The 22,939-nt window shown below is 48.1% G+C and overlaps 1 protein-coding gene across 1 annotated transcript in view; it reads left to right on the top strand.

Annotated features, from left to right (window-relative positions):
- Positions 1-22,939, top strand: part of nwd2 (NACHT and WD repeat domain containing 2) — a 241,164-nt gene that overhangs the window by 146,018 nt on the left and 72,207 nt on the right. The gene's annotated exons all lie outside the window — the stretch shown is intronic.

Below are 22,939 nucleotides of genomic sequence, written 5' to 3' on the forward strand. Positions count from 1 at the left end.
CCATTATCTAAAGCTAGGTACAAATCATTTCGAGGTAAATTGATTTATTTTCAAGGCAAAAAGTGAATCAATCCTGGATAAAAAGTACATGATCAAATGGACAGTTAGGAATCTATAAAACAGCCACCAGGGGCTGTCAAATCGGCCTCTGCATCTCAGCAGTGACTCAGTGGCCTTCATTTTTTGCAGTATGCAGTGTCTGTGTGGAGTTTGCACATTCTCCCCGTGCCTGCGTGGGTTTCCAGCGGGTGTCCCGGTTTCCTCCCACAGACCAAAGATGTGTAGGTTAGGTGGATTGACCATGGTAAATTGCCCCTTAGTGTCCAAAGATGTACAGGTTAGGTAGGGTTACAGGGTTGTGTGTATAGGGCGGGGGTGTGGGCCTAGGTAAGGTGCTCTTTCGGAGGGTTGGTGCAGATTCTATGGGCCGAATGGCCTCCTTCTGCACTGTAGGGATTCTATGGACTCTATTGATTCTGCAGATTTTACATGACACGCCTACTGTGTTTTCGGCAGGTGAGGCAAGTGAACTAGGCAGGAACCACCATCGCGTATTATGGGTGTGAGCTCAAGGCTGATGCGGGAATGAAATTGGCAGCTAGTACACTATATTTAAATAAATGTTTCATAACATGCTGCCCTCAGCACAGGGCTAAATTGCTGGCTTTGAAAGCAGACCAAGGCAGGCCAGCAGCACGGTTCAATTCCCATAACAGCCTCCCCGAACAGGCGCCGGAATGTGGCGACTAGGGGCTTTTCACAGTAACTTCATTTGAAGCCTACTTGTGACAATAAGCGATTTTCATTTCATTTTCATAAAACAGTTATGCAGGAGGCAGTGAGGCAGGAGTGGGCAGGCCACGTTTAAAAAAATCTTCTTCAAAAGGGCAGCAAGGAAAGGGGGTACATCCTGAGATGCGGGAGGGCCTTTTTGCATCAGCGGACAGTCCCCCTAAGATAGTGAGATCAGTTTGCCTTCAAAGAACAATACAGCACAGGAACAGGCCCTTCTGCCCTCCAAGCCTGCGCCGACCATGGTACCTGCCTAAACTAAAACCGTATGCACTTATGGGATCCATACCCTTCCATTCCCACCCCATTCATATCTTTGTCTAGATGCCCCTTAAATCCCACCATCTCCCCAGGCAGCGCGTTCCACACTCTATGTAAAAAACATTTAACCTGTATTGAATTGCTACAAAAGGATTCTTGTTACCATCCCTTTTTAAAATACGCAGGACTGGCCAATTATTGTGATCTGCCAATATTCTCAACCATCCCTTCTTAGTTTCCCCCAAACACAATGTACATGCTTGTAACATCGGACTCAAACAGCCATGTGTCTACTTAGAAGCCTGGCTTCCTTTCAACAACCATTTACATCCATTATTGTCGGCAAGATATCCTTTAATTGGGATCTTCACATCCAACATTTTTAGGCTGTATCAAGGCTGAACATTCATTTTTATTCCATCCCCACCCTCTGCACACACCCTTCTGAATGCCCCAGCAAAGGATTTGACTGCCTGCCCAATTTACATAGTGCCCCTGCCCCTGGGAGGTAGTCAGACACATGACTACTGGGTAGGTAGATATTCTCGCCCACCCACTATTCAACCCCTGGGACTACCAGCAAAATGTCAGGCCCCAAAGGCCAGTGTGTGCCATTGTTTAACAATCTATGGAACAGTAATCATGTCAGGACACTTGTATTTATTTTCCTGAAAACATGTATTGTTGATCTGCAAAATTGAACTTTCAACAGATCACAGCATTTATATTATTCACATAATTGATGTTTCCCACTTTTAATTACCACCACCATCTCAAAATAATGTGCTGTTTGCATTGAACCACATTACCAGACACACAGCAGAAATATCACATTGTTATTATGTTAAATATTTAAAATGCCATCAGAAGAAGACTTTATTAATGCGGTTGCAAAACTGCCTTGCTTTGGCATGTTAAATGTGAGTGGTTGAATTCTGCTGAAAACCACATGATGTGGAGCTACCCAGAGCATCTGAATCCTAAACCAAATTCAATCTCTGTTTCTTTGTACAAACTTCAAAGTACCTGGTACAGACAGACCATCATTGAGATTGTCCCCATTTCCTTCCATATTCTGGTTGCACTGCCTAGCCTGTACATCAGTAAACTTCTTCATTACAATTATGTTTTGTAAGAAAATGAAAAATGAGGCAGGTGGAATAGTGCAATAATATAGAATATTCCTAAATTGTATGGACTCTGGGTTACCCAGAAGACACAAAAGATAAACATACGGTTTATCTACAGTGTAGGTTGGTTTTAAGCTGTTCAAATGGACAGAGAATGAAGGTCCGTCTATAGGTGAAACCGGTACATCAGTCCTCCCATATCAAACCTTCTCTTTAAATAAGACACATTATTATCATTTTCCTCCATTTTCTGGTGACTTTTATATGTAAACCTGAAATATGACTACAAATTAACTACGAAAAAATGGAAGCTCAGACTTGTACCAGTTTCTCAACATAACATCTGGAACCAGGAAAACGGGACATTATTCCATTCTATCTCCTCTTCCTATGACCAATCCTAAGATTTACAATTAGAAGTGAAAGTGGAAGTTGCATACTCCACCCTAACATGCATTGACAAATGCAAATCATATGTTGATGATAGAAAAGTGTTGGGAAAATTGGTGTGCTCTTCTCCAGCAATATTGAGGTTGTGAACAAAGGGTAATTTGAAATTTAAATCTGCGCAAGATAGTGCAGTTGATCGCTTGAACCAGAAATATTAAAGTTGAAGCTCCCCTAACTTCAGACAGCCTATGGAAATATAGAAAAGCTGGAAAGATTGTATTTATAGGCAATCACTAGTCGACTTGAGAAAATACTGGTGGACCTTCTCTTTGATGATGATGGGGTTAAGTAGGGAATTCTCTAAAGTTTTGAGCCAGTGATATTAGGAATGCATGTTCCTTGGAGGTGTTGATATTTCATAACATTGAATTATAGGAACATACAACACAGAGGCCCAAATTGCCTTGGAGACAGATAGTCTTCTTGCCTTAACCAAAATGGCACCAGAGGCCCGAATCAAAATGGCACCCGGGGCCCGAACCTAGAAGTCATGTTCCTATATTCAGCATAAACCATTTTAATTGGGGAATGCCGGGGGTTGGGGTTGGGGGGTATAGAGCGAGAGAGAGAGAGAACAGGCGAGACATGTTTCACTCATCCACGTTCATGAAGGTTTGAATACCGAGCAAGTCCCGACCCAGTGGGCTGCTTTTGAGCACTCCAACTGTCATACACTCACTGCAGCCATCAAGGTGGCTCGGAGAAAACCTGCACCCCCCCGCCCCCCCCCCCCTCCCCCCCCCAAACAAGGTCGGGAGACTGACGTGGACCCACTGCCAGTGTGGAGCGGAAGGACACCCTCTTCCCCTGTGTAGGCCGCAGACTCAAGCCTGCCCTCCTGAACGCTGTCTGTAGGTGGTGACAGAGGCAGTCAGCACTGCCAGTCTCACCAGAAGTATCACAGTTGTAATCCCCACCCACCAACAGCACAGAGACACTCACCTTGGCGGGCAACTGTTGTGGACAGACTTCTGGGGCACATTCTGGTGAGCACCACACAGTTGCTGATGATGCACATCAGGTAGAGGCAGGAACCCCCAGATAAGACAGCAGTCAGAGGGATGCTGGATCCCAGGATTGACTGATATTTATTGTCACATGTACCGAAGTATAGTGAAAAGTATTTTTCTGCGGCCAAGGGTACGTACGCAGTACATACATAGGCGACAAAAGAATAATCGACAGAGTACATTGACAAATGGAGAGCAGCATAGGGCATGGTGAATAGTGTTCTTGCAGGGAACAGATCAGTCTGAGGGAGAGTCGTTGAGGAGTCTAGTAGCTGTGGGGAAGAAGCTGTTCCTGGATGTGCGGGTCTTCAGACTTCTGTATCACCTGCCTGATGGAAGGGGCTGGAAGAGGTCAAGCCTGGGTGTGAGGGGTCTTTGACAATACTGTCTGCCTTCCTAAAGTAGCAGGAGGTGTAGACAGAATCAATGGGAGCATGGCAAGCTCGTGTGATGCATTGGGCTGAGTTCACCACACTCTGCTGTTTCTTGCGATCTTGGGCCGAGCAGTTGCCATACCAAGCTGTGATGCAGCCGGATAGGATGCTCTCTATGGCACATCTGTAGACGTTTGTGAGAGTCGATGAAGACATGCTGAATTTCTTTAGCTTCCGTAGGAAGTAGAGACATTGTTGGGCTTTCTTGACTGTTGCATCGACGTAAGTGGACCAGGACAAACTGTTGGTGATGGTGACCCCCAGGAACTTAAAGCTATCGACCATCTCCACTTTGGAACCATTGATGCAGGTGGGAGTATGTGTCGCGCTACCCTTCCTGAAGTCGATGATCAGTTCCTTGGTCTTTCCGACATTTAGAGAGAGGTTGCTTTCGGTACACCATGCAACCAAGTGATCTATCTCCCTTCTGTAGTCTGATTAGTCATTGTTTGAGATACGACTCACCACAATCGTATCATCCGCAAATTTATAGATCGAATTGGAGTTAAATCTTGCCGTATGTGTATAGGGAGTACAGTAGAGGACTGAGCACATATCCTTGTGGGGTCCCGGTGTTGAGGACTATTGTGGAGGAGATACTGTTACATATCCTGACAGATTGGTGAGGAAGTTGAGGGTCCAGCTGCACAGGGAGGGATCAAGTCCAAGTTGCAGAGTTTGGTTATTAGTCTTGTCGGGATAATGGTGTTGAAGGCGAAGCTGTAGTCTATGAACAGCAGTCTTACTTAGGTGTCCTTGTTGTCGATGTGTTCGAGTGTTGATTGTAGAGCCAGAGAGGTAGCATCTGCTGTGGACGGCTGCAGCGATAGGCAAACTGGAGTGGATCGAGACTGCCTGGGAGGCTGACATTGATCCCTCTCATGACTAGCCGCTCAAAGCATTTCATGGCAACAGATGTCAGGGCCACCGGTCGGTAGTCGTTGAGGCACGCCACCTTGTTCTTCTTTAGTACTGGTATTATGGTGATCTTCTTGAAGCAGGTGGGGACCTCGGAGTGGGGAAGTGAGGTGTTAAGGATATCTGCGAATACACTCACCAACTGGTCAGCGCAGACTCTGAGTGCTCATTCAGGGACTCCGTCGGGGCCCGTCACTTTCTGCGGATTCACTTTCAAGAAGGCAGCTCTTACCTCTGAGGCTGTAATAGTGGGTATGGGTGTGTCCAGGGCTGCTGGGCTGGGTGGCACTAATGTATTGGCTGACTGTTCAAAGTGTGCATAGAACTTGTTTAATTCATCAGGGAGGGATGCTCCAGCCCCAGAGATTCCACCTGGCCTTGCTTTGTAGTCTGTGATCTTGTGTAAGCCCTGCCATAGATGTTGTAGGTTTGTGTCGTTGGCCTGGGACTCTAGTTTGATCCGGTATTGTCTTTTGGCATCCCTGATGGTTTTCCATACGTCGTACCTGGGTTTCTTATATAGGTCAGGGTCGTCAGACTTGAACGCCTCCGTTCAGGACTTCAGCAGGAAGTGGACCCTTTGGTTGAGCCAGGGTTTCCGATTGGGAAACACCCATATCGGTGACCTAGCTGGGTCCCAGTCAGACGCTGAACCTCTGGACCAGATTTATCTGGAGCTGATGCAGATGCGAGGGTGCAGCTCTGAGATTCATAAGGGGATGTTAGCGACACTCCAACAGGTCCATAGCCAATTTGGGATGTCCCAGAGGCTAGGGTTCAGGAGGTGTCGCCGGCAATGTGTGGCACCAAGGCCAACACTGCTAGGGTGGCGAACGCAGTGGAGACCCTGGTGCACAACGCCGGCATCATGAGTTGAAGTGTCCCAGGCATGGCTCAGTCAGCGACGACAATGGTTGAGAGCCTCAACAGCATACCCCACTCACTAGGGGAGGTCCCCAGTCCCATGTGGACAGAGCCGAGGCGTTGCCAGACATGTCCTTTTCTCAGGTGGGCATTGCCGGGGCTCTCCAGAGCATGTTCCAGTCACTGAGGAGCATCACTGAGGGCGTCAACACTGTGCTGCAAACATTGGGAAGTCGCCAGGGCTGGCAGAGCGAGACGATGCAGGGCCAGCCGGGGCTCGAACCAGCCAACCCTCCACCCCGAGGTGAACCCTAGGGCCCTATTGGCACAGACCAGTAGGAGGGGGGCACTGGGTGCCAACCCAGAGCAACCCTACGGAGTGGCAATGGAGCCCACCCAATCCCCCGAGACCCACCCCACTTTCCAATCCCAGAACCCCAGAGGCCGCCAGCTAGAGGCATCAAAGGCCATGGGAAGCGGTAGGCAGCAGGCTGCCGCCACCTCTGATGTGCATCCTGGGATACATCTAGATGCAGCTGCACAGCACGGAAGGCAGGGGGAGGGGGAGGCTGGATACATTGTGGGGGGGGGGGGGAGGTCTTGGAGTGATGGGGAAGGGGAGGCGGCACCATCAGGGGAATGGGACAGTTGGGGACACATTTCTTAAATATTAAAAATCGTTGACCTCAACTAATGCGACGCCTCTGGAATTTTCTTCCGCAATGTGGACCGAGCACCAACCCCATGCCCCATCTCTCCAGACTCAGAGGTCCTGGATGCCTCTTCCATCCACCCGCCTGCACGCTGGACCCACACCCCCCCAGCCGCAGCAGGGCCCCTGCTCACCGGACCACATCCTGCATCCCAGACACCCGTACCTAACGTTACCTGGAACGGGCGCTGGTCACCTTCCCTGTGCACACATCCACCCTCTGCTCACCAAAATATCCCCAGTGCTGGGGCCCAGCCCCCGGGTGTTTAGATGTTGACCGTTTCATCTGTGGTGCTGCCTCCCGCTGTGTTCATCACGATATGATTGGGATGCTGGGCAATAACCCCCACATGCTACATGGCACGCCTGTCCACGGGAATCAACTTGGGAGGTGTAAAGTGCTCACTCAAATACGGTTGCCAATTCCCTATTAGCAATAGCCTTCAGCCACAAGGCCAAAGGCCTCTGCGATCAGTGGGAATGATGGTGGTCTGTGGGACTGGTAGACAGGGGTTGGGGTTGTCGTCCCGTCCGCTGCACTGAGGAGCTCCGCTCGCCTGAACTCTTTAGTGCAGGGAGAGATTGGGATGCCATTTAAAAATGGCATCCCGATCTCTCGAGCCCCTGGTACAAGCCCCGAACACCCCCACCCCCAACTCATGTATTAGGGGGTCGTCGCACCCCCCCCCCCCATGCACCCGCGCAGGGACCCTCAGGCCCAATCCCCGCCGCCGTGCAGAAAATGCCAGCTTTGCAGTGCCAACCTTGCACCCTGGCAGTGCCCCGGTCACGAGCAGTGGTACCTGGGCACCCCGGCAGTGCCATGTTGACATCCAGGCGACACTGCCAGGCTGGCAGTGCCTGGATGGCATCAGCAGTGCCAGGGTGCCACCCTGCCCAGAGGGCAAGCATCTTGGGGCATTTGATCCCCTGGGAGACACCCACGAGTGTTGTTCCATCTGGATCCCGTTTGTGGGGACGAGCACTGAACGGCACTCATCCGAGGTTCTCCAAGACAAGGGGATTAGATCCCACACCTTGGTTAGATCTCGGGACCACATATTAGTAGTGAGATAGTCTCACATAATATGCAGATCCCACCCACAATGGGCAAGATTCACGTTGTGACACCTCACAAGATCACATTGGATCTCACGAGGTGTGGCGAGCCAAGTAGATCCAAGAAGTGGGGGTCTCCTGGCATCTACTAGCCGCGATGTGCAACTTTTTGGGCACAACGCAACTGGTAGATCTTTTTCATTGTTGGGGAGCTGAACCCGCTGGCCAGACCGGCTCCTCAGTGATTGGTTCACCATTTTGAAAGATCCCCCCCCCCACACACATTGTGGATGGAGAACCCTGGTCACGAGGCCTCTTGAGATCTGGTTAAATTTTGCGAGACGCAACGGCTGTCGGGAAGCCCGGAGGAGGCTTCCCCTGGCATCTAACGGCCATGTTGCATTCAGGTAGATTGCACCCATCATGTATATTATAATAATATTCAAAACCTTTCACTCCTCCTAATACAATTCAAACCATATAGATTAGTGGTGCTCGTAAACTTCTGTTAGTTTGGGCAATATTGAATGGGGCAGAACTATTCCCAGCTGTGCTTGCCTTATGGCAACAATTGTAAAGTTAAGTGAAGAGACTTCAGCATCTTTCACTGTACAGTAAATGAGGCAGTGCTACAAAAGCAGTTTCTTCTCCACATCTTATGTTAGCTGCTGCCAGTGGCACAGTTATCACATTGCTGGCTTGTATAGATAGACCACCGGGGAACTTCGGCATTCTATAAATTGAATTTGCAATTCAAAAGTTTTAATAGCTACATATGTATGGGCTTGCTCACCTATGGCTGTATTTGTTACCATTTCTGCCTTGGAATCAACTTGACAGATGCCATGGCATCAGCAGCCAAAGAACAATTGTTTCTATTTGAAACCATTCTATGTGATGTAAAATGACATAAGCCTGGATCTCCTGGCACAATTTGTCCACTTTTGGAATAGCTATCAAACATCTGGGACTGGAAAATCAATGAAAGTGGCGCCCCAGCAAAATCTACAAAGGCTTCACGTCCATGCAGTTTTTGACAGCCAAAACTGGCACAAGTGCTTGCCTCAAGCAAGCAACTTCCTTGCCATTGCCACTAACCAGCCCAAGCCTGGATGTTGTCCAAGTCTTACTGCATGCATGCATAGACTATATAATTATCTGCTGAATTGGAAATGTAACTGAACACTGTGCAATCATCAATGAACATCCCCATTCCTGACCTATAATGGAGGCAAGATCATTGATGAAGCAGCTGAAGATGGCTGAAACTAGGATACTATCCTGAGATAAAAGCAAATTACTGCGGATGCTGGAATCTGAAACGAAAGAGAAAATGCTGGAAAATCTCAGCAAGTCTGGCAGCATCTGTAGGGAGAGAAAAGAGCTAACTTTTCGAGTCCGATGACTCTTTGTCAAAGCTAACAGACAGAGAATGTGGGAAATATTTAAACTGTGGAGTGGGAATGAAAGATGAGTCATAGCCACAGAAACCCTACTATCCTGCAAAACTCCTGGGGCTGAGTTAACTAGACTCAAACCGTCATCTTCTTTTGTGCTAGGTATGACTTCAACGAGCAGAGACCCCCCCCCCCCCCCCCAGCCCAACTGACTTCAATTTTACTCGACTTCTTGATACCACACTCGCTCAAATGTCAAGTGAAGTCACTATCACCTCACCTCATGAAATCCATTCTCTTTTCCAAGTTTCAAACAAGCCTGTAATGAATTCTCAATTTGAATGGTCCTGGCAGAACCAAACTCAACATTGTTGGGTAGGTTAAAGGTGAACAAGTGCCCTTTCATAAAACTTTCAATGGCACCCTCCATCATTTTGTAGATGATTGAGAATGTGTTGTTGGATTGGATTTGTCCTGCTTTTTGGAAACAAGACATATATGGACAAGCTTCAATCCACCATGTAGATCAGGGTTTTTCAAACTCAGGGTTGCGACCCGCCGGTGAGATTCGGAAGGGTCACTGAGCGATTGGTTGTGGCTTTCCCGATCGCGGGAGAAGCGCCCAATGGCCGCTACCAGCTTTTAAGTTGAGAATGCTGGCCGCAGCTGGCCTTTAAGTACAAACGATGGAGTCGTCCCACCAGAAAGCGGCAGCAGAGAGCAGGTCACGCATCCAGCATGTACACTGATATCACGCGCCCTATACGTGCGTGCTTTGGGTGTGAAATTATGGAGGAGAGATTCCTTCATTTAGCTGCCAGCAAGCAAGCAACAGAACTGTGTGAAGAACTGAAGATGGGTCATTTTGTAATAAGGAAGAGAGGGCCAGGATCTCACAACTGAATCTGCTGGAGAGAGCTTCTCAGGGGAACCCATGGCAGGACAAAGCAGTGCTGGTTTGAGCTGTATGCAGAGCTCCAGGGCCTCTGGTGAACAACTCATTAAGAAGAAACTGAAATCGGGAACAAAGCAGTATAAAGATAATTTCTTGAGGTATGGCTTTGTTAATTGTGCCAATGCAACTCAGGATGCAAAGTCCATGTGTGTTATATGCAGGGAAGTATTGGCAAATGAAAGTTTAAAACTCTCAAAACTTCAAAGGAATTGTGCATGGTGCGTTTGAGGACAAACCTCTTGATTTTTTTGAAAGGATATAGTGAGAACTTAAATCTTAAGCTAAGGTCCTTAGCAGAAATGTTACATTGAACGGCAAAGCAAGTGAGAGTGTGAGGACCAAGCAGACTCACCTGTCGCATTAAAGGTAAATCAATAACGGTGTGTCACCAAGGTCAGCCAGCGTGGCTCGCAAAGGTCAGCCGGCATGGGTTGCGAAGGTCAGCCGGAATAGGTTGCGAAGGTCAGATGGCATGGGTTGCGAAGGTCAGCCGGCATGGGTTGCGAAGGTCAGCCGGCATGGGTTGCGAAGGTCAGATGGCATGGGTTGCGAAGGTCAGCCGGCATGGGTTGCGAAGGTCAGCCGGCATGGGTTGCGAAGGTCAGCCGGCATGGGTTGCGACGATCAGCCGGTTGGTAAAAGTGGGCCCGGAGAAAAAAAGTTTGAAAAACACTGATGTGGATTCTAGTTTTGTAGTGGCACTGGAACAGCTCGGCTGGAGGTATAGCTGGTTCTGAACCATAAAAACGTTATGGTGCAGAAAGCGGAAATTCACCCCATCAAGTCTGTGCCAGCCAAAACAGAGAAAAAAATAAACTAGCCGCTCACTTAAATCCCATTTTCCAGCATCTGGTCCATAGTCTTGCAGGCTACAACAATTTAGATGCAGTTCCAGGTATCTTTAAAATGAATTAAGCATCTCAGCCTCAACTAGCAATTAAGGCAGCGAATTCCAGACACCCACCACCCTCTGGGTGAAGACATTTTTCCTCAGGACCCGTCTAATTCTTCTGCCAATCACCTTACATCGGTGCCCCCAGGTAATTGACCCCTCAGCTAGACGAAACAGGTCTTTCTTGTCTACTCTATCTAGACCCCTTATAATTATGTACACCTCAATTAGGTCATCCCTCAACAACCTCAGTTCCAAAGAAAACAACCCTAGCCTATCCAATCTCTCCTCGTAGCTGCAATTTTTAAGCCCCAGTATCATTCTTGTAAACCTCCTCTGCGCACTCTCCGGACCAATTATGTCCTTCCTGTAACATGGTGACCAGAACTGTATTAAAAATTCCAGCTCTGGCCTAACTAGCGTTTTATGCAGTTCCATCATTACATACCTCACCCAAAAAAGAAAGCATTCCATATGCTTTCTTGACCATCTTGTCCAACTGTCGTGCCACCTTCAAGGACCTGTGGACATGCACTCCAAGGTATCGCACTTCCTCAATCCCTCTCAATATCTTCTTGTTTATTCAGTAGTCCCTTGCTTTGTTTTCCCTCCCCAACTGCATTACCTCACACTGTTCTGGATTGAATTCCATTTGCCACTTCTCTGCCCACTCAAACAAACCATTGATAAAATTCTGGAGATTACAGCTATCCTCTTCACTATCAACTACACAGCCAGCTTTTGTGTCATCTGCAAATTTCCCATTGATGCCTCCCACATTCAAGTCTAAATCATTAATATATACAACAAACAGCAAGGCCATAACACTGAGCCCTGTGGAACTCACCGGAAACTGTTTTCCATTCACAAAAACATCCATCAACCATTACCCTTTGCTTCCTGTCAGAATTATATCGCGTTAATTGAGTCCTCTGTTATAGTATCACCAGTTTGGCAGCTCATGTTTTATGTTCACTTAGTGCTGCTTCTGGCATGATCTTCTGCAATCCTCAGTGAACCGTTGGTAACTTGACTTAATGGTAATGATCAAGCATGGCAGGCCTTTTCAAAATTGGGGTCATGACCCGCAGGTGGGTGTCAAAAGTGGCACAGTGTTAAGGGTCATGGTGTTACCCAAAGATCAAATTGCTTCTCGCTGCACCCATCAGCTGCTAGCTGCATTGAGCCTGAGAATCCCTGCATAATGAGCAGTACAGAATCCGAGTATAAGTGGCAATAGTGAGCAGGTCAGCATGCCCTGCACGTACACGTGGCACCAAGTGTCTTGTACATATAGTGTCTTGTACATATGTGCTTTTGGTCCAAATTCACTAGGAGGCGAGCTTCTTTCACTTGCGGGCAGGGCAAGAGGACTGTGGACATGGATTGTTTCATTACAAGAAAGAGACACTAATGGGCAGTTTACCTACTCCGATTGGAATCTGCTTGAGACAGCTGTTCTGGAGTGTCCACAACAGGACAGAACAGTGCTAGTGTTAGCTCTGCAGAGTGGGCAGCACTGCTGTCTCATGGCGCCAAGGTCCCGGGTTCAATCCTAGCCCCGGGTCACTGTCCGTGTGGAGTTTGCACATTCTCCCTGTGTCTGCTTGGATTTCACCCCCACAAACCAAAGTGATGTGCAGGGTAGGTGAATTGGCCACACTAAATTGCCCCTTAAATGGAAAAAAAGAATTGAGTACTCTAAATTTATTTTTTAAAAAGCTCTGTAGCGAGCACCTGGGCGTCCAGTGAACAGCCTGCAAAAATAAAATTGGGGAAAAAAACAGTAGAAAGATGATTTCATGAGGTGTGGTTTTATTAACTGTGCCAATGCAAATCAGGATGCAAAGCCCATGTGTGTTAAATACAGGGAAATACTGCCAAATGAGAACCCTCAAAACTGCAAAGGTATCTGAAGATAAAACATGGCGAGCACAAGAACAAACCATGTGATACTTTTCAAGGGATGCAGCTGGAACTGAAATCATCAGCTCAAGTCCTTAGCAGGAATTTAACATTGAATGACAACGCACAATTAGCCCCTTACTTGGTAGCTTATGTAACTAAAGACAAAATGCTGCACACTGTTGCAGAGAGATTAATTCTCCCTGCAGCATTAGACATGGATCGCACAGTCCTAAATGAGAGGTCAGCTGGAAAACTGAAATCCATCCCGCTTAGTTATAACACAGTGGGTGAGATTCTCCGGTTCCTCAGCTGCATGTTTCCCGGTGACTCATTCATTCAGGTTCTCTATAGGTTCAGGAATACATCACCTCAGAGTCTTTCTGAAGAGAGAGAAGAGAGGGCGAAGGTCCTTGTCCCTTTGTGCCCAGGTCTCAAATCTGCTTTCCTATGGTCTCTGGAAATTATTCCACTCAGACAGGATCCAATCACCACCTGTTACCTGGAAGAATACGGCCTTTTGCCCAATTCATTGGCCACCAGCCAATCAATCGAACCATCTCTTGGGTGCCGAAAAGTCTGAGTCTTGTTGTCCAAAGCTAGTAGCTTCGCAACTTCTTGAATTCCTATGTTGCAATTTCTTGGGCTGGATTCTCCGTCCGGCCGCACCAGTTTCCTGGTTCAGCACGCCAGCAGGATGCTCCGTTTCGCCGGCTGGTCAATGGGGTTTCCCATTGTGGGGCAGCCCCGGGCTGCCGGCAAAACGGAGCATCACGACGGAAGGGAATCCAGCCCCTTGTATTTCTCTTTCTCTCTGCTTCTTGACTGAAAGAGACATGTCCATTAAGCATCGATGGATCAAAAATGATAGTCTTTAAGACAGAAGTTGATAAATTCTTGATTTCTCGAGGAATTAAGGGCTATGGAGAGAGAGCGGATAAATGGAGTTGAAATCAGCCATGATTGAATGGTGGAGTGGACTCAATGGGCCGAATGGCCTTACTTCTACTCCTATGTCTTATGGTCTTATGGTCTTATAATGGCAAAAATATAGAAAGGGTAAATAAGGGAATCATCAGGATGGGCCCTTACAATCAGCACAACTGCATCTGCTCAGCACATTCAAGAAAATGGCCCACAAAATCAGTGGGACCAAACCCACAGGACAAATGGTACCTGGTCATGCCAAGGTCATTGAGGATGATGGTAAGTTGTTGCTGGTATATGCCTATTCTTCACTCACTTCTCACCATGAAAAGTACCACATCTTGGAAAATGCTGATGGAGTGTCAGTGGGACTGCTGCTTTCCTTCCCCATTTCCCTCAGCAACATTGGCCCCACTTCCAAAATAATGTAGACCTGTCAGCTGGTCAGTCACTGCACAGCATCATGAGAGAGCTCGAGAACTACACCAGACCTCTGAAGAAGAAGCACCAGCATTTGACTTTATGTTACCAGCTCAGATATTGGCACTGTGTGTACCTTAGAGGCAATTGTAGAGTTACAGATCTGCACATGGTGAATCACTAGGTAAGAGTGGGCTGCAGCCAGGACAGGGATAGATTGGCTCATGTCCAAACTCCTCGGAAGATGAGGTCGCAAATGGATTCTGCTGCAGGGGACTTGGATGAGGATATCAACGATGCAGGTTACGAGAAAACCCTGATGACAATGCATATTGAGATGCTTGGGGCATTGACATTGACAGTCCTGATGGGCAGCCTCCTGTCACTGGCTGGGAGCATGGAGGAGCATTAGAATCATAGAATTGACAGTGCAGAAGGAGGCCATTCAGCCCACCGAGTCTGCCTCAGCCCTATGAAAGGGCACCCTACATAAACCCACGACTCCACCCTATCCCCATAACCCAGTAACCCCACCTTACCTTTTGGACACTAAGGGGCAATTTAGCATGGCCAATCCACCTAACCTGCACACCTTTGGACTGTGGGAGGAAACCGGAGCACCTCGAGAAAACCCACCAGACACAGGGAGAATGTGCAGTCACCCAAGATCGAATCAAACCCAGATCCCTGGAGCTGTGAGGCGGCAATGCTAACCGCTGTGCCACCATGCTGCCCAGCCTTGCTCCAATGTGACACAAGGGATCACACAGAGCTAGGAACCCATCCTTCTCAGTGTGGAAGTGATGGGCAGCCCCATGGCAGTACTGCCATTCAACCCATGACGGAACATCTGCCGAGTGCTGTCTGCAGCACAGACAGAGGCCTCCTGATGTATCAGTGGGTAGCTCAGACAAAGCCATGCGATCCCTAGCTGCTTGCATGTAGGCATCGTGGATGTGGACCTCAGTACTCAAGTGGCTTGCAGGCTCTCACAGCAGTCCAGCAATCTATACACCAGCAGAGTACAAAGATTGCTGATGTGCCATCACAACATGGGGTTGGCAATGATGCTGTGGTGCACAAATCTGCTGTCCTGTCTCAGAATGACAGGATTTGCACACTGACATAAGCAATAGCAGGGTCACTGCTGGATTGCCTCTGAGCCAACCAGCCAGAACAGAGTGCTGCTGCCCTTGCTGATGTGGTGAAGTGTGAAGCTGGACCCTCAAAGCTCAGTGCAAGAAACAAGCATCTTGCAAGGCCATTTGCAGTCAACCTTCCATCAGCCATGTTGCAGCCATTGAGGTAGCATTATACATGATGCCACGCAAGCCTTGATTCTCACCACAGATATTATCACAGTGAAGACTAAGGTCAAACAAGGCTGTGTTATTCTATTGATTCTCTTCTCCATCTTCCACACTGCACCTCACCTTATCCACAGGCAAGGAAATCATTTTGAGAACAGACAGGAAACTGTTCAACTTACTCCGCCTTCAACACAAAACTGAAATAGTGCCAACCTCAATCAGAGCTTCAGTATGCAGGTGCCACTTGTGTGCAATCTCACTTTGAAACTGAGCTCCAGATCATTGTTGATTCCTTTTCAAAACATAAGAGAAAATGGGCCTTTCACGGATCGCCTGGAAAGCTGAAGTCCTTTTCCAACAGGCTCCCACAGCACAACCTGTCCTCCCACCAATTAAGGTTAGCAGCGAGAGCCTGGAAAATGTGGACAATTTCACATATCTTGGGAGCCTCCCCTCAGTAAAGGCCAAAATAGATGAATATATAGATGAGGGAATATAAGCAGCGAGGGGCTAAATTAAAAAGCAGAACCAAAAAGGTAATAGCATCCGGATTACTACCTGAGCCACGAGCTAATTAGCACAGGGTAAAGAGGTAAATGCAGGCTCAAAGGTTGGTGTGGGAGAAATGGGTTTGAATTCATGGGACATTGACATGAGTATGGGGGAAGAAGGGAGCTATTCCAATGGGATGGTCTTCGCCTGAATTATGCTGGGACCAGAGTCCTGGTGAATCGCACGGTGGCACAGTACTGTCTCACAACACCTGGGACCTGGGTTCCATTCCAGCCTTGGGTGATTGCGTGAAGTTTGCACATTCTCTCTGTGTCTGCGTGGGTTTCCTCCAGATGCTCTGGTTTCCTCCCACAGCCCAAAGATGTGCAGGTTTTCGCTTAGTGTGCAGGTAAGATTACGGGGTTAGGTGGATAGGGCGGGGTGGGCGGGGGAGTGCACATGGATAGGGTGCTCTTTTGTAGAGTCAGTACAAGCCAAATGGCCTCCTTCTGCAGTGTAGGGATTCTATAACCAGGGATGTAGATAGGGCTTTAAACCAAATTGTGGTGGGGTGGGTTTAGTTGCCTGGAAAACTAGAAAATCAAAGTTAAAGGAGAAGGTAGGAGTGTAGGTTACTAATGAGTCTGATTGTTACTCGAAAATAAAAGGAAGGAGTGTGAACGTCATATTGCACCGAGGAATGATACAAGAGTAGGTAAATTTGATAACAGAACAAACTTTGCAGGCTTTGTGTCTGAATGCACAGATCACTCTAAATACAATTAATGAGTTAACAGTGCAAATAGAGTTGCCTTTTGCCAACTAAAGTCAGCTAGGGAACGGAGGTGAGGTGACAGGAGGGCTGTGGACATTAGAGCCTGGTTCGATGGACCCATGAGGCGAGCAAGTGGGGGGGGGGGGGGGGGGTTCGATACTGGGTGAGATTTTTTTTGAGGGGAAGTGCAGGGGGGATTCTGGGAGGGGGGCAGTGGGTTCGATGTTAATAATGGGAAGGGACGGGTCAAGCTCGTGGGGCAGGGCCCGGTGGTATGATGATGGTGGATAAGAAGGGGGGAGGTGTGAGAGACCCCAGTTAGGATAGTCACATGGAACGTGAGGGGGTTGGGAGGCCCAGTCAAGAGGTCAAGGGTGTTTGCACATCTTAAAAGTTTGAAGGTCGATGTAGCAATGCTGCAGTAGGCTCACCTGAGGGTGAAGGACCAAGTGAGACTTAAAAAGAGCTGGGTCAGTCAGGTGTTTCATTCTGGATTTGACGAAAGGGCTCGAGGGGTAGCGGTAATGGTCAGCAAAAGAGTACGCTTCCAGATGGAGAAGGTGGTTGCAGATCAGGGTGGTATCTGATTGTGACAGGGGCGCTGGAGGGTAGGGTAGTAGCGCTGGTAAGTGCATATGGTGCCAATTGGGACGATGTGGGATTCGCGAAAGCGTGTGGGGCCATCCCCGATTTGGACACACACAAACTGATAGTGGGGAGGACTGGAATCTGGTGCAGGAGCCAAAATTGGACAGGTCACGGCCGCGCTTGCTGGTCCCGTCAGGGGGGGCGAAGGCGTTGGCTGGACTAATGGTGGAAATGGGAGGGATGGACCCTTGGAGGTTTCTGCACCCGAGGGACGGGAGGACTCGTTTTTCTCAGCAGTCCATAAGGTGTACTCGTGGATTAACATTTTCATGGTGGGGAAGGCGCTGCTGGCTGGGGTTAAAGGGTCTGAGTACTCGGCAATTGCAATATCAGATCATGCTCAGCATTGGGTGGGTATGGTACTGGAGAAGGGGATGGTACAGAGACCAGGGTGGAAATTAGATGTCGGCCTGTTGGGGGGCCGAGGGTTCTGTGACAAAATTGAAAAAGTAATCGAGGAATATGTAGGTTTTAACTGCATGGGTGAGGTGTTGAAGGTGGTTGTCTGGGAGGCTTTAAAGGCGGTGATGAGGGGTGAGGTGATCTTGTTTAAGGCTAAGCGAGACAAAGAGGAGAGGTTGGAACGTCAGAGGATAATAGATGAGATGCTGGAGGTAGACAGGAGGTATGCAGAAGATAGGGACCCAGCGAAGTTGGAAAAGATGAAGGAAGTCCAGGCGAGCTTTGACCGACTATCTACCAGGAAGGTGGTACGCCAATTGAGGCGAGCAAGGGGGGTAGTTTACGAGCATGGAGAGTAGGCGGGCCGTATGTTGGCAGGTCAGCTCCGTTGGGAGCCTACGGCAAGGGAAATTGTCCAGGTGCGGGACGGGCAGGGAAGTTGGTGGTAGCTCCAGATCAGATTAACAAGGTCTTTAAGGAATTCTATGAGAGGTTGGTACAGGTCAGAACCACCTGGGGGAGGCCGGGAGATGCAGGAATTTCTAGATGGGCTGGAGTACCCTTGGTTAGGGGAGGGTGACAGGGCTACATTAGAGGGGGCGATAGTGGAGCAGGAGATAAAAGATGCGATTGGGAGGATGCAGACAGGGAAGGTGGCAGAGCCGGATGGGTTTCCAGAGGAATATTATCAAAAATTCAAAAATAAGCTGGTACCGTTGATGGTGGGGATGTTTGAGGAGGCGATAGGGAAGGGGGTGTTACCATAAACTTTGGAACAGGCATCGATTTCCCTGTTACTTAAGAAAGATAAGGATCCGATGGAGTGTGGGTCGTATAGGCCCATATCACTTTTAAACGTGGACGCAAAGAGATTGGCGAAGGTACTGGTAAGTATGCTAGAGGAGTGCCTCCCGAAGGTGATAGATGAAGATCAGACAGGGTTTGTGAGAGGGAGGCAGCTCTTTTCAAACATTTGGAGGGTACTGAATGTGGTTATGGTACCGGAGGAGGGGAAGGAAACAGAGGTGGTTGTGGCATTGGATGCTGAGAAAACGTTTGACCGGGTAGAATGGGGGAACGTGATGGCAGTTCTGGAGCGGTTTGGAATTGGACCCAGATTTGTGAACTGGGTAAAGCTATTATATAAGGAACCGAGGGCCAGTATCCTCACAAATAACATCAGATCAGAATACTTTCCTCTCCACTGTGGAACTAGGCAGAGATATCCTATGTCCCCTCTGCTGTTTGCACTCGCAATTGAGCCATTGGCATCACATTAAGAAGTTCAGGGGCATGGAAAGGGATAGTGCGGGTGGGCATAGAGCATAGGGTGTCCTTATATGCCGATGACTTGTTATTATACGTGTCGGAACCGAGTGTGTCAATAGGGGGAATACAGGAGCTGCTTTGGGTGTTTGGGTCTTTCACGGGGTACAAATGAAATCTAGACAAGAGTGAGTATTTTGTGGTGTCTCGGCCAGGGGTGGGGGCAGGGATGGGGGGGTTGCCACTCCATAAGGTAGAGACTCACTTTAGATACCTGGGGGTGCAGGTTGCTCGCAATTGGTGGGGGGGGGGCTCCGTAGGTACAACATTTCTAATTTGGTGGGGAGGGTGAAAGCTGATCTGGCAAGGTGGGATGGTCTCCCTCTGTCACTGGCAGGTCGAGTACAGGCGGTTAAAATGAATGTGCTGCCGCGATTCCTGTTTATTTTTCAATGCCTGCCGATTTCCACGCCAAAGGGATATTGTAGAGAGATTGAAGGGATGATTACCTCGTTCATATGTGGAGGAAAGGTGGCCAGAATTAAAAAGGTTCTACTACAGAGAGGAAGAGAGGAAGGCAGGCAGGGGATTTGGGTCTTCCGAACCTGACGTATTATTACTGGGCGGAGAATATGGAGAAGGTATGGAGCTGGGTCATAGGGGTTGACTCCCAATGGGTCAGAATGGAGGAGAGTTTGGGTAGGGGGTCGGGATTGAAGGCGCGATGACAGCACCGCTCCCCACGGCCCCGGGAAAATACTCAGGGAGTCTGGTAGTAATAGGTTCATTGAGAATTTGGAGACAGTTTCGACAGCGCTTCGAGTAGGGGGCAGGTTCAAGGGAAATGCTGATTCGGGGGAACCATCGATTTGAGCCAGGGAAGTAGGATGGAAATTTTCAGAGATAATAATAATAATACTCGCTTATTGTCAGAAGTAGGCTTCAATGAAGTTACTGTGAAAAGCCCCCTACTTGCCACATTCTGGCGCTTGTTCGGGGTGGTCGGTACGGGAATTGAACCCACGCTGCTGGTCTTGTGCATTACAAGCCAGCTGTTCAGCCCACTGTGCTAAACTAGGCCCTATAGATGGGAGGAGAAAGGAATTAGGACACTAAAAGATTTGATTCTTGGGGGTTGTTTTGCGGGATTGAAGAAGCTGGGAGCGAAGTATGGGCTGGAGCAGTGGGAAATATTTAGATACATGCAGGTTTGAGACTTTGCCAGAAATGAGATACAGAGCTTCCCAGTAGAGCCGGCTTCCACATTGCTGGAGGAGGAGCTGACGACAGGGAGACTGGAGAAGGGGGTAGTATCGGCGCTTTACAGGGCTATTTTGGAGGAGGAGAAAGTGCCTCTAGAAGGGATCAAGGCAAAGTGAGAGGAAAAGTTGGGAGAGGATATGGAGGAGGGGTTCTGGTGTGAGGTGCTCCGGAGGGTGAACGCCTCCACCTCGTGGGCAAGGTTGGGGCTGATACAGCTGAAGGTGGTGTGTGGAGCACACCTCACAAAGGCGAGGATGAGCTGGCTCTTTGAGGGGGTAGAAGATGTATGTGAATGTTGCGGGGGGGGGGCCTCAAACCACGTTCATATGTTTTGGTCCTGTCCAAAGCTGGAGGATTACTGGAATGGGATTTTTAGCTAATCTCTAAAGTCGTGCACGTGAAACTGGACCCGGGCCCTCGGGAGGCCATATTCGGGGTGTCGGACCAGCCGGGGTTGGAAACGGGCGCGGAGGCAGATGTTGTAGCCTTCGCCTCATTGATCGCTCGAAGGCAGATTCTGTTAGGGTGGCGACCCTGTGCCATGGTGTGGCGGGGGGACCTGCTGGAATTCTTGATGCTTGAAGAGGTCAAATGTGAAATGGGGGGAAGGATGGAGCATTTCAACAATTCATGGGCGTTATTCATTCTGCACTTTTGTGAATTGGATCACATCGAATTTTAGGGGGGTGGGCTGGGATGGTTGGGAGGAGAAGGACTGTATGTGTTAATGGTGACTCTGGGTGATTCCTGATTCCTTTTTGTCAATTGTTTATGTTAACATGTGGGCTAATGTCTGGGGTTTGGTGGGAGGATGGGATCGTTGTTATTGATATGGGGATTGACATTACATTAGTTACTGATTATTGTTTATTGTTGGGTGTAAATTTGGGAGAAAATGTGAAAAAGAAGGAGAATAAAAAATATATTGAAAAAAAAATCCAGTGCAAATAGAGATAAAGGGATATGAGTTGGTGGCAATTACTGAGACATGGTTACTCAGTATTTCACAATACCGGGTCCTCAGCCCCATTCAGAAGGATAAACAGAAAGGAAAAGGAGGTGGTGCCGCTTTTTCAGGAAGGGATCAGTGCTACAATAAGAAATGATATAAGTAGGGCAGCACGGTGGCACAGTGGATAGCACTGCTGCCTCAGAGCGCTGAGGTCCCAGGTTTGATCCCGGCTCTGGGTCACTGTCCTTGTGGAGTTTGCACATTCTCCCTCTGTTTGCGTGGGTTTTGCCCGTGAGTCCCACACTCCTGTTCTGGAGTTAAATGAAAGTAATTACATGGGCATGAGGACGGATTTGGCCCTAGTGGACAGGGCAGGAAGGCCAAAAGGTAGGAGTTTTATTTTTAATTTTAGAGTACCCAATTCTTTTTTCCCAATTAAGGGGCAATTTAACGTGGCCAATTCACTTACCCTGCCCATCTTTTTGGGTTGGAGGGGTGAGACCCATGCAGACACAGGGCGAATGTGCAAACTCCACATGGACAGTGGCCCGGGGCCAAAATCTACCCCAGGTCCTCGGAGCCATGAGACAGCAGAGCTAACCATTGTGCCACCATGCTGCCCCTTAAAAGGTAGGACAGTTGATGAGCAGTGGCAGTTGTTTTATGAGATATTCAATTCCTCCCAACTAAAATATATTCCAGAGAGGAAGAAAGGTTGTAAGAGGGGAAAAAACATCCATGGCCAAGCACAGAAGTTAACAATAATATAAAGACAAAAACTAAGGCATACCATATTGCAAAGGTCAGTGGCAGGTGGAAAGATTGGGGAACTTTTAAAGATCAATAAAGGGTTAGGAAAAAAGTAATAAAAACAGCAACGGTAAGCTATTAAAGAAAACCAATGCAAAATATGAAAAAGGATAGCAAAAGCTTCAATAAGTATATATAAGGGAAGAGAGTAGCTAAAGTGAATATTGGTCCCTTGGAGGATGAATCCTAGGAGTTAATAGTGGGGAACACAGAAATAGCGGAGATGCTAAATCAATATTTTGCTTCAGTTTTCACGGTGGAGGACACTAGTACTATCCCTTTTTTCCTATAAATTTAGGATACCCAATTATTTTTTCTCCAATTAAGGGGCAATTTAGCATGGCCAATCTACCTAACCTGCACATCTTTGGGTTTTGGGGGTGAAACCCACACAGACACAGGGAGAATGTGCAAACTCCACACGGACAGTGACCCAGGGCCAGGATTTGAACCCGGGTTCTCAGCGCCGCAGTCCCAATGCTAACCACTGCACCACATGCCGCACTCACTCAGACTATCGCAATAGTAACAGGTAAGGCAGAGATAATAGAAAGGGAGGAACTTAGAGCAATCATCATCAATAGGGAAAAAGTACTAAACAAAGTGTTGAGATTGACCGCAGAAAAGTCCCCAGGGACTGATGGCCTACATCCTAGGGTCTTAAAGGAAGTGACAGTAGAAATGGTGGATCCATTGGTTAGAATATTCCAAAATTCCCTGGATGCAGCAAAGGTTCCAGGAGATTAAATGATTGCTAATGTAACATCCTTATTCAAAAAGGGAGACAGGCAGAAAGTCAGAAACTATAGATCAATTAGTTTAACATCTGTTTTTGTTAGAATCAATTTTTAAAGAGGTAATAACAGGACATTTGGAAAGTCAAAACGCAATCCAT

This window comes from Scyliorhinus torazame, chromosome 3 (genome assembly GCF_047496885.1).
Source record: "Scyliorhinus torazame isolate Kashiwa2021f chromosome 3, sScyTor2.1, whole genome shotgun sequence".
Lineage (NCBI taxonomy): Eukaryota > Metazoa > Chordata > Chondrichthyes > Carcharhiniformes > Scyliorhinidae > Scyliorhinus > Scyliorhinus torazame.